Raw genomic sequence first — 18,150 nt, forward strand, 5'->3', positions numbered from 1 at the left:
CTACGCTTCCCTTTCTTCCTTCCGCTCGAAATTCGTTCCTGTAACATTGGATATTTATTTGGTGAAATTAATTATGCTCTCACGGTTTGTTAGAATAATTATGCAAATTATATATTGATGCGCGTAAGCGTTATTTGTTTAATCAGGTTTCGTTATAACGATTCGTTGAATTATTAAACTTGGAAGTGTAAATATTTTTTTTAGGGAGATGTATGGGTCGATGAATTTTTATTTGATCTTTTGGTTTTCTGTTTGACCAATTTATGCAGATCACTAATTATTAGCATTCTACGCTTCCCTTTCTTCCTTCCGCTTGAAATTCGTTCCTATAACGTTGGATATTTATTTGGTGAAATTAATTATGCTGTCACGGTCTGTTATAATAATTATGTAAATCGTATATCGAAGTATACAAACGTTATTTGTTTAATTAGGTTTCATGTTTATGATTTGCTACTTTATTAGACTTATCAATATAAATATTTATGTTGTACGAGAATAATAATGTAAGTATTGTTATAATTTGGTATAATTAATAGAATAAATTAATGAATAGAATTTAATTAATAGAATAGGAAAAAATGATGTTTATGAAAGAGATTATAATGAAATTTAAAGTAATATTATTTTCTTTCCATTCCGTTAACAGGGATGAATAAAATATACCTATTTGAATCCAATGATGATCAATGAAAATGTGAAACTGAGTAAATACATACAGCCTAGTAATAAATAATATAAAATATATAACTGTCTTTATTGATCATGGTAACGAATTTTTTTAACGAGGTTACCTTGTTCATTCATTTATTTTCCATCAGTTTTTCGACAACCCTTTGCAATCATCGACTTCGAGCTTATTCAATTTTCACCTGTTGGAGCTTAAAGTACTCCAGCATACAATGTTTCGCAAAATTTTGTTACTACAGTGTAATTCCAATTTGTCCACCAATGTCGTCGCATTCCCTTGGGTAATTATTGTTAGCAGTTATCCAAGGTTTATGGACACTCGACAAAACGAATTACCTCTTTGGGATAAAAAACCGATTCTTTGATATCAGGTTAATGCGTTCCACGGTATACACCGAAGGTGCAGTTGAAGGGGTAAGGTGTTGCGTGTCATGACAGGTTAAATGCCGTGATAAAATGAATGGAGGCCGTAAAGCGTGACACGCGCGCCGTTTCGAAATTGACCTATCATTTTATCACCCTGAGTCAACTCTATCATGGGGAACAAAGTAACGTTACTGTCTGGTCCTTAGCATCCGAGGAGGAAGTCATCCATTTCGCCGCGATAAACTCACCTGTATCCTTGAGATACTAATAATAATTCGACATTAATTTATTCTATTCTATGCAAGTGTATTTTGCTACTGAAAATAAAATAACAAACGTACGCGCATAATGAAATATTGTAAAAATTGAGATAAGTAAAGAGAAAATATTCTTTTAATATTTCCTTCGTCGATGTCCATGCAGTACTGGAAGGAAGTATCGTTATTGCATTAATAATAACGTTAAATACCATGTGATAGTATGTAAAAGAATGATAATAATAAGAACTGGCTTCAGATAATATAAGTTTCTGAGAAGTTATATTTCTCCGTTTAAAATTAAAATCAATTATCCTGAAGAATTTAATTATTAATAGTGCAAAAATAAAATATGAAAACAGCATTCGAAAGTGAGTAAATTATATAGAATATTATAACGAAATTTAAAAAAGTAAAAATAGAATAAAAATTCCGTTATAATATTCAATCGTTTTTTTCAAGTTCTTTCTAGAAAATACAATCTAATTCATTCACTTTCGAATACTATTTTCATATTTTATTTTTGCACTGTTAATAATTGAATTATTCAGGATAATTGATTTTAATTTTTAGAAGCAAGAGCTAAAGAGAGGTACCCATAAGTGAACAGAAAAGTGAGTAAAAAGATATCCAAGCGCCCAAGCGCCCAATTAATTTCTCGTTTCGAATTTTTAAAAAATGAAGCTCCATATAAAAAAACGGTACTCAAATCCTTTTAGTTCATTTTATACGTGAAATGTCCTATATTTACATTATGCCATTAATTACAATACTCTGTACACGCGTTGCAGTACACTTATACGTATGCACACGCGGATATTCAGATATCATCTAACATGATACTTTAAGCAGCACTTGCTCTGTATCAAACGGGGTTGCTTTTACTGGATAATGTATTATCTCTCGGAAGGGGTATGTAACATATATTTTTCAATTACCGTATGCAAAGAGGGGATCACATTATCTTTAAAAATACCACCCTGGAGTTAAGTTTTCGTTATGCAGTAAAATCTTGCTCTTCGTTTTACGTTTAATAAAATCATTAAACAAATTTTATACTCAGTTGACGTTTACACTTTGCATTCACTTGTTATCTATATTCAAACTGAAGTAATTATAATTTTTTAGACTTGTCGAAAGCGATAGACAATATCTTAATACAATAAAGTCAATAAAAAAATGTTCGATGTTCTCGAATTTTTATTATTATTGACTACATTTTCGTGATTAGAATCAAAGATTGAATATTTCGGTGATGTGTAAATTCAAAAGAAAATAGAGAACAATTGTTACAAATACGTATCTTAAAGGTGAAACACAAGATTGGAATCAGAGCAAAGGAATTTAATTCTTTATTTTCAATAAATACTTGTTGCTTTTCAATTTGACAATTATTACGTAGAATTTTATTGGAAATCAAATATTTCGAGTGGCTTCGAATGCACTGAACAATTCTCTTTTTCTTTCAAATTTTTCGACTGAAATTGTTAAAGGGGTGGGAGATGAATGGGTGATCACCGGGTAGTGAATCTTACGCAACTATAGCGTACACAATTTTCTAGAATTCTATGTACTTCGAAGTTCGATGAACTTTAATGAACTTTTTATTTCATTTGAAGTCTAATAGTATTCTTAATAAAGTATGAAAATTTTCCTTTGAATCCAATCTCTCTGAATTACTACGTAGGAATCTATATTTGCATAAAGACCCGAAGTCTATCGATCGCTATTCATGTTTAAAATTATTAAAATATTAATAGGAAATGAATTCCTACTTTTACTCGTAATACTTGAAGTTGAGAATCCATGATTTTAGTCAAGTATGATTCTAATCGATTTATTATACGAATTTTGTTAAATTTCTTAATTCCTTAAAAATATTTTTTGATGACTTTGAATTCATACAGAATAATTAATAAAGAATGAACAAAGAACAGTGTAATTACTAAATTTCATTTCATCTACACTCTAAAATCCAGCATTATAAAACAAATAGAAAACAAAAATTTACAGTCTATAAACTTCGAAATACTGAACCACTCATAATTGCAATTTAGTTCTATACAACTTTAGAAAATATAATCTCTGGTTGGATAGGATTGATATTAATTACAATGCACGCTTATTCCTCAAATTCTTATTTTTATCATGATGTAAACGTTACAGAAGAAATTATATATAGTTCACGGCAACCGGAAATATAATTTTAATATAATCTTAACCAGTTCAAACTGTTTCCTTGTCGTTCATCAATTTTGTTAGAGCCGAAGGATATCAGTTCCCTAACAACTCACATTTCACTGCATGATCTACGTAAGCACGTAACTTCGATCGTCAACGAAATAATTGAATATCTATTAAAGTATCCTGCGGTTTTACCTGTTAACCGGAGAAGACGAGTTAACTCGTCACTCGTATTCAATTTTATCGTGCAATAACTCTTATCCTCCTTTATTTAACTAGCAATGGGTTCACTTTAAAATAATTACCCCTTTGAAATATTTCCGATTACCAAATATGAATTAAAAAAGTGTCCAAAAATTACTTTCGAAAACAGAAATCTGTCAAAACTTTAATTACAAAAAATACATTTTCCTGAAAATGAAAAAACTATCTAGAACTCAAAGGATTAAATGAGTAAATTTTCGATGAAATCGATAACCCACTACGTTAAAAAGTGTACGAATTGGAACATTTTTAATTACAAATTTCCTTTTTAAAATTCAAACATATCAAAATTTTGCTGATGAGAAAATATTTATCTAGAATTCAAATGGGTAAGTAACTAAATTTTCAATCATATCCATACACCAATATTTTAAATGGTATAACACTTGAAACATTTATAATTATAAACTCTATTTGTACATTTAAAAGAAAATGTTGTTATAGAGAAAAAATTGATCTCAAATGATTAAATGGCCAAATTTTGATGAGATTTACATGCCAGTATATTAAGCAATATAACACTCAGAACACTCACAATTACAAATTCTGTATTTCATTTCATAATTAAAAATACGTTGCCGGTTAAAGATAAATTTATCCGCAATTCAAATAATTAAACGACCGAATCGCATAATGCGTGTCGTTGTCGGCGGTTCGAAAGGATGAGCACGGATATTGCGATACCAGGACCGGTTAATAGTCCTGCACAAAGACTGAGCGTTGCGGCCGCGTATACAGGACGCATCTTTTGTTAGATGAAACTCGCGAAACGGAATCGTCGCGGGCACATACCGCGGACGCGAATAAATAAAGGAACGGTCCCGGCGCGGCGGTGTCGGTTGGTAAACGTTAAACAATTCGCCGAGGATACGGCTGCGCGAAGGACGGAGAGAAAAGCAATCTAGATGAACGTCTCTAAGGCTCGTTACGTGGAAAACTGCGACTCCTTTGTAGATACGCAACTGCCACTTCATGAGTGTACACGTCGCGCTGGTAAAAGCGACTTTCTTTCCGGATCTGGAAAAGCGATTTGAAAAATGCACAATACCGGTGGAACTGATTGTTTGTGGTAATCGACGAGATGCACGGACTGTCTGTTAACCTGCGTCACTAAACTATATTCTCAGTAATATTTTCTAACATGTCAGACTCGTGGAATTCACTTGAATTTGAAGTAAATATTACTCTTCTGTAATTAATTATTATACTTGAAGGCAAATATAAACGTGGAATATGTTTAGAATTTTTCTCTTTTTCCAATGAACTATCAACAAAGTAGTTGTACCGAGAAAGAAAAAGAAAGCATAGGACAAGGGGTTAAATCATATAAAAATGGCAACGAAATATAAATTTTGACACTTGTTTCCGAAATTAATGGTACTAAAATTTGTAAGTAAATTAGAATGCAATACAACATAATGAATTAAACTGCGTGAGTAGTATATTTCCGATGAAATCGACTATTCTTGTAGATACTTTCATAAAATTCGAAATTTTACGAATACACTTACGTAATTTATGAAAGTGAATCTTTTAATCTGAATTTTTCATTTTAACAATACAAAGAAATTAAGTTGTTGCACCGTAAAATTTTTACGGAAAATTAAAAGATATTAATAATTTCCTAAATATTTCCAGTTGTAAAGACTTATAAATTGTAATTCCTTTTTCTACTCAGAAATGATTAAAATTAAAGCTTTCTCAGGTCTAGCCTAATAATAAAATCAATCATAAAGGACATTCAACTGTCAAATAGGTCAAAATAATTTTCGTTCTTTCGATTACTAAAAAGATGTTTACTTTCCCGAGAAACAGTCGCATAAATTGATCCATTAACAGGTAAACTAAGCTTCAAGTGACCTTCGATCTCATTGAACGTTTTAATTCGTACAAGAAAGTACAGAGTAGTGAATTTAACAGCTCGCCGGTTTCATGTTAATAGCAGCGTCGAGATTGTCAGTCGAATTCCTCGGTGGTTCGTTCGATCGCCGGCCTTGAAGAATCAGCCAAGAGGCATGGAACGTCGAAGTCGGCCCGTCGGCTAATTTCAAGTGTCGCGACGCCGCTGCATCGGCGACAAGACAGGCCTTTTCTCGATAATGAACCGTTTTTAAGATATCGAGGTCGTCGCGTCACGAGATCTGACAGGCAGAACAAAGCTGCTGGAAGATTTTAAAACGGCACGACAGTGGACAGATTCCGGTACGGGTAAATGCCGGGAAAGAAAACTGTGCTAGATTGCTGGGTGCTAACGCTGCTCCGCTTTCAGAACTTTGAAGAGAATTAAAAATACACAGGCCGCCGTTTCCAGGTATGTGTCACGGGAAATATTTACTGCATATTAAATAATAGACAGCAATGATCGGCGTGGGACTATTCGGTCATCCCATGAATAATGCAGTTTCATTTTTTTTTAAGAAATAAAAACGAAACTGTTTTTAAAGCAATTATGTGTAGACAAACGATTTATAAATAATGAAGAATATGTTTCACATTAAGAAGTTTTGTATCTTTACTATTTAACACTGAAACCAACGAGCAGTTGTATTGACTTTTCGAAATTTCTGTATGGAAACTCTATTGAAACTGTAATTCATTTACAATTCAGTTTGCATATCGTTAAATCAATTTCTTTAATCATTTCTCTGAGAAACATTTGTTGTGTTTTTAATCATTGCAATAGAAAGAAATCAGGAATGAGTTATTTTGATTAAAATAAAAGAAATATAAAAAACTGCATTATTTATGGGATGTCTCAATACTTGCTTCACATAATTAGCGTGTTATAGCTTTTTGAATGGCGTATTGTTTGTTTAAAGAATTCGCCTGAAAAATTGACGTACGTCGAAATTTTAACAACATTGTTAATGGGCAATTTTACGCCGAAGCTATCCCATTTCACCGGTTGTTATTCCGTAATTAAATATGAAAGTGAAACAATCTAAATAAACTTCAATATACAGTTATTCGTTTTGGTATTCGGACAATGTGGTTTTGGCAAAATCAAAGCTTTATGTATTTATTTGAAATGTGGTTATCGAATTTTCTGGCCCGTAATGGGTTAAAGCATATATTCTGGTTCACAAATATGTAAAATTAATTACTTTATTTTTTAGTGTCCTCCACATAACTTTATTCCTACGATACGAAACTTTAGACGTATCTTTTGTATAGCTTTGAATATTTTTTTGTAATATTCTATATTCCACTGGGTTTCAAAAATTGAAATGGCTAATGGAAGTACAAACACGAGTTCACTCGTGACCAGTGAACAATGTGTTAAATACCATTTTATGAGAAGTGATTAAAATTTCCAGTTCTAAGTCGTGTCCATTAGGAATTGTTTCTCGACGTTTCACTAGGATTACAGCCGGCATCATTGACGGGTTTTGAGGACTAATACTGGTTAGCCAGAATCAGTGCTACCTATTTAAGCATACATTGTTCGGAGTTACGGATGGTCGGCTCACCAATTAAAAACACCAGATTAGGGATCATCGATCCGTAACTCCGAGCAAGGTATGTTTAAATAGATAGCACTGATTCCAGCTAACCAGTATCAACGAGTTCTCAAAACCTCTTGATAATCCTATTGTATAATGTTAGGGAAACGTCGGGAAACAATTTTTAATGGACACCACTTAGACCTGGAAACTTTGAACAATTCTCATAGTACTCCTAGTCGCGAAAGCCTCAAACTAATCGCACGATTTTGTACCACTTTTATAAAATTGGCAGCCGAACGTTTCGTTTAGACGTTCATTTATAAATTTGTCTTGATGCACGGAATGTTCTGCGGTTGGGGTGCAATCTGGAGGAGGGTGGTTTTGCAAAAACCGTGGTTTTTGGTCTAAAAACGCGAGGCTGGATTAATGTCTTGCAACCACACTCCGAAATGCTGCCTACTGTCCATTTTGCCGTGAACAGTTTAGCGTTATATTGCCGAAACAATATTGAAATAATTTTCTAACAATTTTCTAACACGACAGTGTAATCGAAAATAACGGTGAGTTTGAAATTAAAATTTCATAAAATCCTTTTATGACTATTACATAAATATGATGTATATATATATATACTATTTACGACTGATACAATATAAAGGAAATTAAAATACGTTACATTCCTTGCTCCGTTTTCTTTATTAAATTATGATTATACATCATACTGTATAAAAAACTTCAGAAAAGAAGAAACACAGTTTCATGTTGCAAATTGCCCTTCAAATTATCTTCACCGTCATAACTTTTTGACCGTTACATTTTCATTTGTTCTTTACAGTTCACCCTTTTTTTCCACCTTCGTGACTTCTCTTAACTTCCACCATAACATCGCCTGTTTCTTTCCAAGGTTTTACTTGGGCCTGGCTACCCTTCGCGCACGCTCGCCGACTAGGCCCTCACGAACCCTTGCACTTCTCGCCTTTATTGCTTTACGACTTTGTACCGAGTTTTCCCGCGCGTTACTCTCTTTTTTTCTTTCGAGTCGTCTGCCTCCATTTGTAATGGATTATCTTGCACGGTTACAGAGGGGCAGTTAACAAAAAATGAGAAGCAAGGAACGAAACACTCAGAATATGTCCCTTAAAAGGTTACGTAGCGTACAAAGGGATTTCTTGTTTTTTTCATGCATGGGTAATGTGTGTTCAGTGCGCCTTCACGGCGACACGCGTATTTTGCAGCATGCGCACCGTGCTATGAAAAATTTCAAGATGTCGAGTACAACTTTTATTTACATTTCAATGAAATAACAAACGTTGTACGGAAACAAAGGTTATGCATAAATATTTTCGTACCCATTTTTTCCAAGTGAGACTCTTAAATTTTAAATATTCTATTACACGGGTCGCATTTTTTATTCGTCCTATCGAAAATTGATCACAAAGGATCAAGGGGGTATTTGAAATGAAATAAATATGAAATGCTAATTAAGCGTTGCAGAAGACTTTTAACTTTCCTGTCAATCGAGTAATATTAGAAAAATAAATACGAAGCTATAATTTAAAATCTTTCAATAATACTGATATTTCAAAAATAAATATTCAGAAAGGAATAACTCGCTATACACTTCAATTCAATATGATTTACACTACACGGGTATTATGACTTAACAAAGTGTTAATATCGAAACGTTTGATTTTCCTAACTGAATAACGAAGAAAAAACATTGCAAATATTAGATTGTACCATATCTACATACACATGTATTTCCATCAGGTTCTGTTCGTAATATTGTCTGTTAGAAATTTTGAAAAGATGGCAGTATAAGTTTTCCAAACAAAAATGGGGAAGCTAATAGATAAAATATTGTGTAGTATGTATTAACAGAAGGAAAGAAACTTTTGGGAAAATCTAATATATAATTGAACACAAAATCATCTCATTCTTCAATTTATTCGCGAAGGTAATAAATTAATAAATTCATGTGCAGTTTCTGCTTGCACCGAGTAATTCGAACGGACGGGAGCAGTATAAAGATTCGCAGCGCAACCTAACCGCAACCTTTTGACTGATGCCGTACGTTTGTAGTCTCGCGGCCACATTACCCCGTTTAATCTCATCACGCAATTTCCGGCGCGCACAGTATCCAACCGCCGGACACCAAGAATTCGCAATAAACGGGATTGGCGTCTTTACTTTCGCGCAAGAACGCGACAATCATTAATTTTTCAGCGCGCACCGTGATTCTTGCGCGTAAATCTCGAACGTCCAGCCTCCTAGAATAGATATAAAGAATCCAACAATGCGGTAGTTCCTTTCGGTCGTCGCGAGAATCACAATTCTCTAACATCCCTTAAGGTCGAATGTCTTCTGTAATCTTTCTATAATTTTCATTATTATTACATAAGAAAGGTAAGAAAATTACGGCACTGAATTTATACTAAAGTTATAATAATATTATATTAAATTATAAAGTTACCGTATTTTGTTGGAAACTTTACGTAAACCGCGATATAACGAGTTTTGTGAAAGCAAGCACTTTTACATAATAAAATAAAATAACTTTTGAAAATACAAAGTTTTTATACAAAAATTTTACGTGACCTTCAGAAAAAGTTTAACTCAATTTGTATGTAAAATAATTGTTCATGCTGATTAACATACCTATAATAATATTTTTTGTACTTTGCCTTTGTGATTCCCGTCATTTTATATTTATTTTTTCTGAAACCTTAAATCGAAAAGTAAACTCTTTTTTATTACAATACGTATTTCTCCATTGTGCTGTAATTTTCATTAGTTTCATCTCTGCTTTATCTATACGTCTAATATTTTTTGTGAAAACATAACAATGTATGTTCGAAGAATACAGAAAAAGAAGTGGAGAAAGAGAAAACGAACATCTGTAGATGGGAGATAAGTTTCTACCAAGTTTTTCGTATTCTTCGCAACGTAGTTGTCCTTCTGGGGGAGTTTGCGCTGTTCTTTAGCGAAATGAGAAAGCAGCTTCGAAGCTGAGAAATTAAATTTTGTTCAATACACACAGCAAGTGTACCGGAACTTTCTCCGCCGGGCATTAAGAGAATGTAATAAATGGGATCGGCGCGTCCTTTTTCACGCAGAAATTGCGACAACCGTCAGTTCCTCGCTATGATTCTTCTCGCTGGTAACAGAATCATGTCGAATAAATCTGGAATATCTAGTCTGTGTAAGGGAAATAAAAAATCTAACGCCGCATCTCTCGATCTTCACGAGAATCGTAACTTTCCAACGGCCACTAAAAATCAGACAATGATCTTCTTCAATCTTTCAAGCGACAGAAGACTTTATTCTTCTGAAACTTTGAATGGAAGAACAGCTGTACAGTTTCGTTGTGATATACTTAATATGTTAGTGTTAAGTATAAATATTCTTTTATGCACGGATTTGTATATTAACCGAAAACTTAGTCATGCGTATGTATTTGAAGAAAATTAGGAAAAAAGAAGTAAAAGAGAAGCTAAGGACATTTGCAGATAAAAGATAAGTTTTTCGTATTCTTTCCAATATGGTTGTTCTTTTAGGGGAGTTTCTAATTTGAAAAATTCCAAATTCCACTCCAAAATGTATGCAATATGCACGTGTATAAGAACGTTTCTCATTAGTCGCCTAAAGAGTACAATAAACAGATTTTGTTACTGTGCTTCTAAGTTTTGTTTCTAAGAGTGCGTTCATAACTTATGATGTTCATTATAATTTTCCAAAATTTATAGCTGAATATCGCAAGGGTCTGCTATTCAAATGTGTATGCATACAAAAAGCATACGACAGAACTATGTTATCAATGACATAGAAAAGGATATAGTAATTAACTGAAAAAAATTAAGAATGACGTAAGACTATGTTACCAATACTCAGCATAAATATTCAAAATAATATAGAACTACGTTACCAATATTTCAAAAAGTTAAATATAACACAGGACTACGTTACAATTATACAAAAGAATTAAAAAACACATGAAACATTATCAATATTCCCCCAAAAATGAAAAACAACAGTACCACGTTACCATCCACAAACATCTTAATTAACTTCAGGCCCCTCTGCGCATCGCTGAATCGCAAACGCTCCGCTTCAAAGAAAACTACATTCGTCTGTTATCGTCGAGTATCGCAGCTCCGCCATAAACGTACCCTAAATCCTCGCGCGAATCATAATTCCCATCCCCGCGCCGCTGGAAATCGGTCAAAGATCTCCAGCGATCTTCCGAACGGACGCCGATAAAACGCAAGCCCCCGGTTTACAGGCTGTCGGCCAATGAGGCGGCGGCCTCCTCGGCGGCGGCCGTCACGAACACCTGAAGCGTCCTCCGGTTCGTTTTCACCGTGTTATTCCCCGAGTCACGGGCTATCATCCCGGGTGGAGGCGTCGACGTCCCACGGACTCGCACGCGTCGATTTCCGAGCGCGGTCCCGTGCGCCTGACGTTTCGCTCGGAACGAAAATAGGGAAGAGGGACACCGCCGATCGCGGCTGCCTGTTAGGAGGAAGCCTCGGAGCGAACGGACGCGGGCGGCGAAAGGGGGTTGAACTGGGGCCGGGGGTCGGGGGGCGCGGCGGGGGACTGATTTATCCTCCTACGCGTCTGCAGGAACCGGCTAGAGGGTAAGAGGTGTGGAAAGAGAAGCCCGAGGGAGCGAGGAGAACGTACTAGTGACCCGAATACGTCTCGCTCCGGGGCACAATCTGTGAACATCTTTTCCTGGTAATGCTCTATGCGAATTCCTGTACCGCGTCCACTACCATAGTCGTCCCCATCCCGTCTCTAACGTCTGTCTTTCCGCCGACTGAATATATTTAGCGATACTCCACCCATCGCTCTGGAAAATTAGGGAACTTATAATTATTCGATCGGACCGGTGCTCGCTTTTGGACTGACGCTCCGAATTTCGAAGTAACGTACGTCAGGAGAATGGGTGAATAACGAAGATACGCTGGCTGAACGTTAATGCTGAGAATGAAGTAGTAGGTCTGATTGGTGCTCGGAATTTTCAGCTTTGTGGGAATGCGCTGTCTGTTTTTTATTAGGAGCGATGAGCTGCTGTGTGTTTTGGGGAAGTTTTGTGGTCGATATCGACCAGGAGATTTACTCTTGCCCCAGTGAGTTATGGTTTTAGTTTCTGGCCGAGAGCTTTTGGGAACGTTCTTGGGACTTTCGTTTAGAACTCGATGTTAGTTTATCGGTGTTGTTTTATAGGTGATTTTAGTCGTTTGTTTGAGAAGTTTAGAGAAATATTACGAGTGTTTGTATAGGTTATGGTTATGGTATTATGAATAATTATAATAAATGTTGGTTGAATACGTGGGTGTTTAAATAAAATTGTAAATTGAGACAAGGTTGTGGTTTATAGAACCACGAAAGTTTGTTGTTAAGGCTTTCTGCTGCTTAATTTCGTTTTAAATTCCCAGCTTAAATGTACTAAACACTTTTGCTTCGAACTTTAACTTATAATTAAAGTCAATTTCATATGTGCAACTGGTTTTATATTGTAACTACTTTTAACTCTTCCTTGTAACTATTAGAATTGTTGAATTTTATTTTAATTCTATTTCAAACAAATTTAATTGCAATCGCGATAGGACTATATTTATTTAACGAAGGTATTATGATCAAAGATTCAATATTCTATGCTTAAACCGGCTTTCTGCATTTCAACGGATACACCTCGAACCGGTTAATTAATGTAACCTTTGATTAAAATTCTACGTAATCAATTGATCGATATGCCGCTAATTAAGTTTCCGAGGATTAAAAGTTCTTTTCAATTATAACATCGTAAACGGAAAATCGTGAAATACTATAGTGACGGCGCTCCGCCAAGAGAAGCGTTCAACGACTTCAATTATCACTACTTCATTTACTTTACCTTCAACATATTGTTAACGAGATATGCAGAGCTACGAATCATGTTTCGAGCGGTTCATTAATTTTTCATTTAATCTCTTATAAGTCTATTAAAACGAAAACTATTCCTTTCAAATCTATTAGAAGAAAATTTCTTTTTTCAAATGTCAACGGTCTGTTATTATTTTACACATGACAAATTGTTCACGCAGATTAATTACTTATATTAAAGGGGACAGAGAGAAAACGTATTTATAAGAATCATCTACTTTAAAAAGGCTATGAATAATTGAAATTTTTTCAGCTGACTTGTAAATTCAACAGACGTTCCGAATATTGTTTATTTGCCTGTGCCAACGATTATTCTCACTTCTCATCGACAGGATCGCTGAAACTTCAAGAATTTTATCCTTTATGACACTCTTTATCACGGAAGATTTAAGCATCACTCTGTTATTAAGCTTCCTAAAGCGAACATGCTCATACATATTATTCAACTAAATTTTATTACACTCATAAATTCCATGGACTTTATGCAAAGTTCATGAAATATTTAAATAATTTTAAAAATCAATGTTCTTGTAGTTTATGCTTACCAGCGGGTTTACAATAAATCATCAAAATATTGCTCCATAGAGGATCAGCATTTATGTAATTAGCGGAAGGCGTGTTTTAAAGGATTCTGTATATTTATAATATATTATTATAATATAAAAACTGTAAAAAAGATTTTTAATTCGATACATATATAAGAATAGTCTCACGTTATACACATTAATAATCCTTTCTCATTTAATTTTAAACATCTGGAAATCATCAGTGTAAGACGTTTGCATTAAATTCGTATCGTTCCGTTGAAGCATAATTGTCAATAATTTTTTCGTGTTTTGATTAACGTATTTTATTTTGCACAGGAACTCGGCAGTACACACAGAAGAAGGAGAAAAAGAGAAGTTACGAACATCTGCAGATGGGAGATAAGTTTCTAGTAAGTTTCTCGTATTCTTTGCGGCGTGGTTGTCCTCCTAGGGGAGTTTCTGGTGGTTCTTTTGTGAAATGAAAAAGCAGCCACGAAGCTGAAAAATTAAATTTTACCCAATACTCGCGGTACTTGTACGTACAGTAACATTCTTCCTCTACAAAACTGCTTACTAACAGTAAGTACTTATAATTGAAACACTCCTACATTCATATTACGTGAAAATTTCTTACAAATTATTCAGAACGTACCAAATTCTTTCTGATAAAACTTACCCTATTGGTTAGGTGTAAATGAAGAATAACTATTCCTTTTTCATAAAATATTGTAATTATAACAAAAGCTCAGCTCTCATAACAAAAATAGTTAATTAGTTAAATAATTGCTATTAAATAATAAAAACAGTAACATTCCTTAAAGTTTCAAACAGTGATTAACATTCTTCTTATCTGTGTATATGTATAATTAAAAACTAAGGTTAAAAAATATGTTTACACATAAAACATAAAAAGTCGAAGAATAGTGCATAAACTGTAAAAACGGTGATTGTAATAATATTCCCTTGATAAATCGATAGGAAGCAAATCAGTCGAATGATCTGAGTGAATCAGCAGGCGTTCCGCGTCCCGTCAAATAATCATATCATGAAATAATATTTCCTAGGGCGTTTCGACTTATTGGACCAGTAATGTATCAGAAGCTTGCGCGGATCGAAGGCACGCGAGGCACGGCGAGGAGGAGACTTTTGAAAGGATACTCGGAGCTCCTCGGCGAACGCAATAAAATGCGAGGAAAGACGAACTAGGAAGTCGTGGAAACCCTTTGATCCGACGTATATTCTCTATCCCGATACGAAATGGAGCACGTAGTCCTTAAACAGACGTCAAAGGATCACACGCGGTTATGTCACTCCACCACATCAGAGGTATCTAAAATGCTAGGACGTGACTGAGTAATTTGTAACTGATCTGCATATTCTATAATTGAAAATTCTATGCATGGCTCATGCCACACTGTTTGGGAATACCAAATCATTTCTTCGAGCGCGGAAAATATTTTTCTCAATATGCTGAATGTAGGAAAATGAATAAAATTTCAGATATTTAAAATTACACGTGTTATTTTATTATTACTGTGGTTAAAATTATTATACGAGATATATGATATTTATGCGTGGAATAATATTTTAGTTGCAATGATAAAATAATATAATCATGAATAAATTGAATCGTTTAATTGAGATAATCAGTTGATTTTCTTTAATAGATTGGTGAGTTTGAATTTTATAAATAATAAGCCTGTAAATATAATTTATTATTTAGAATAATTTCAAGGAATTTGTAAGAAGAGTGTAAGAGTTTTTTAAAATGTCCATTTTTGTTCTGAGTATAGTAGTTTTATTTGAATGTAATTTAATTGTTTTTTTTAGAATCATATTTTCCAACGTAGCTGCAAAACCTGGGATTGTACCTCTGGTCTGTAGTATATCCGGCGACATACGCCTGCAAACTGTTATGAGAGCACAGTGGTCCTTATCTTATATTTAATTATTATACTGCAAGCAAGATTTAATTATTTCAAGTACGTTAAAGAATACGTTTTACCAATTGAAGTTTTTCAGTCTATTTATTATAGTAAATCTAAAAATTGTTCAAACCTATAATTATTATTACGAAATACTTATTATTATCTACTACTCTCATTAGATTTAAATATTAATTATAAGTCTATTTATAAGATTATTACTATTTTCTATTTTCCTCTTACTCCTACATGTATTAATAATTACAAGCAGATATATAATAAACACATTGACAAAGAAATATCAATTGACCATTACAGTGCTTTCAAATCATAAACGTTAACAGAAAATAAAATTAGTAATTATTACGATTTCGAAACATTTATTTCCGTAATGTCTACAAAGTTATCGTTGACTAGAAAGCCCAAAGAACACCGCCACTGTATTTGTTTACCTAGCTAGGATTTCTGTGTTCGGTAGGTTTGCTCGGTAGCTCCATCTTATTTTAGATTCTCCGAGCGTTGCCTCGCGCCCTAGTGTACCAATTCTATCCACAAATAAATAAAGACGTCTATACGTTCTCCTTCTGTCTATATTTCTTCTTTTTCTTTGTTCTTCGGTACTCGACCATGTGACTATTGTAAGCGGCGGATGTCCTGTGTTCAGCCACGCACACCTGCACGCCGACGACCTAGGATTTCGTGGGAGTCAGGCTTCTCGGGGGTTGGTTGAATTTATTGCGAATGACTTCGTAACATTCGAAATCGGATTCCCCGGCGAGTTAAGGACTGAGCTCTGTTTTCGATACGACCAAAAATTCATGGGACGGTATAGGCGACACTGCTGATATGTGGGACATTAGGTTTCTGGCGCAACCGTACAAACGGCTACGGAAAAAATGTGCAACAGCGATCGTTGGGTAATCTATTGTACGTTCCGAAGCTGTAAACAAAATTACACCTGCTGATCATTTTAATGGGACCGCTTTCGGTACTTACACCGTTATCTCTTAATTGAAAGTCGCGCTGGTCAGTTATTTAGGTTAGTATTTATCTACAATTATAATATATTTTATAGACGTTTATTTAAAACGATGTCAATTTCTATATATTTTTCCGTTGTCAACACAAACTTCGTTTTCTTACGCGCATTCCTTGTACAAAATACTAATACTACTATTATTAACATTATATATGTTAAAAGCAAAGACGATCCGTAATACGTAAATACGTCGTGTCATTTCAGTTTTCACGAGGAAATTATTTGGCAAGGGGATCATTTTGCGGGTACGTTTTCATGGGAACATCTTCCTCAATGAATCAACTTGTTGAACTGATGAGAGTGATATAGGGTTTGAAATACGTTTTACGTCTGACCCCTAATTTTTACCCATTGTTATATTTTGTTTTATTTTGTTTCATTTATTTCATTGTACTGCGATTATTTTACTGTTATTTCTTATCTTTATTTTGCTGGCCATTTTATATTTTATTATGCTCACGTATACTTTATTTTTTAGCCTTGTTTATACACTTCCATTTATTCATCACTTACACGAGCTTCCACATGCTTGTACTTATGTAAAATCAATCTTCGCCGTAAAGGCGCAATATTGTATCCACCCCAGGCCGAATATTGTAAGGTCGGGGGAATATTTTCTGAAAATGAAGCGCCTTTATAGGTTCCGAAGTACCACAAGGAGAAGCTTATATTTTATTGGGATCATTGAGTGGTGAATCGTGGATATTTCAACAAATATTTAAGAAATTCTAATAATTATATTTTACTTAATCTATCAGTGATCCTATGTAGAATGTAGACTTTAGTAAAATCATCTACAAATACATATCAGAATACTGTATTAAATTTCTAATTTGTACGAAGTACTTAAAAATTCTGTAAGAACTGTAACCAAGTTGAAAAAAATACTTTAATCGAATAATTATTATTCTATATGGTATGTACATGTAATATATAATTTACAGAATTAATCATTGTTACATTTAATGAAGAATTAATTGGTTCCATGAACATCCTGCATACATTATAAGTATTGTTTAATGTTGGATATAATATATCATTGCGTATCATTGTAATATATTATTTTTTAGAAGAATTGAAACCGCTTAAATTGCTCGCGCTTGTTTTAACCGTTAACACGAAAAGAAGTTCCCCCGACTTTTCAGCTTTTCGGACGGCACACACTTCGGAGGTTTGTTTGAAACGTTGAACACAGCATACTCTCACTAGTATTTAATAACACAGTAGATTCTCACCAAAATCAATTAGCATGAACACACAAAATTACAAGGCAGATTGGAAGCTACCTTGGTTCACTAAGTCAACTCATTAATTTTCACTCTGCGACTACTAATTGAAACCCTTTTCAGTGAGCAAATGGAGTGTTAATGCTATTCTGCGCAAAGTGTTATTAGGTTTTAGCGCTAATATAGGTATACAATATTTTACACGATGATGACAGCGACCGACATAACACACCCTCAATTTGGTCCACACCATTTTGGCGAGTGTGTTTCGCGCCTCTGTGGAAGTATTTAAAAT

The 18,150-nt window shown here is 34.2% G+C and overlaps 2 long non-coding RNA genes across 2 annotated transcripts in view; one reads left to right on the forward strand and one right to left on the reverse strand.

Annotated features, from left to right (window-relative positions):
* Positions 1-18,150, reverse strand: part of LOC143175273 (uncharacterized) — a 325,389-nt gene that overhangs the window by 13,457 nt on the left and 293,782 nt on the right. The gene's annotated exons all lie outside the window — the stretch shown is intronic.
* LOC116429045 (uncharacterized) lies at positions 5,945-14,966 on the forward strand. Its single transcript, XR_004235414.2, has 3 exons — positions 5,945-6,072; positions 14,002-14,075; positions 14,730-14,966. It is a non-coding gene; the product is annotated as an uncharacterized LOC116429045 (long non-coding RNA).

This window comes from Nomia melanderi, chromosome 14, assembly GCF_051020985.1.
Source record: "Nomia melanderi isolate GNS246 chromosome 14, iyNomMela1, whole genome shotgun sequence".
Classification (NCBI taxonomy): Eukaryota; Metazoa; Arthropoda; class Insecta; order Hymenoptera; family Halictidae; genus Nomia; species Nomia melanderi.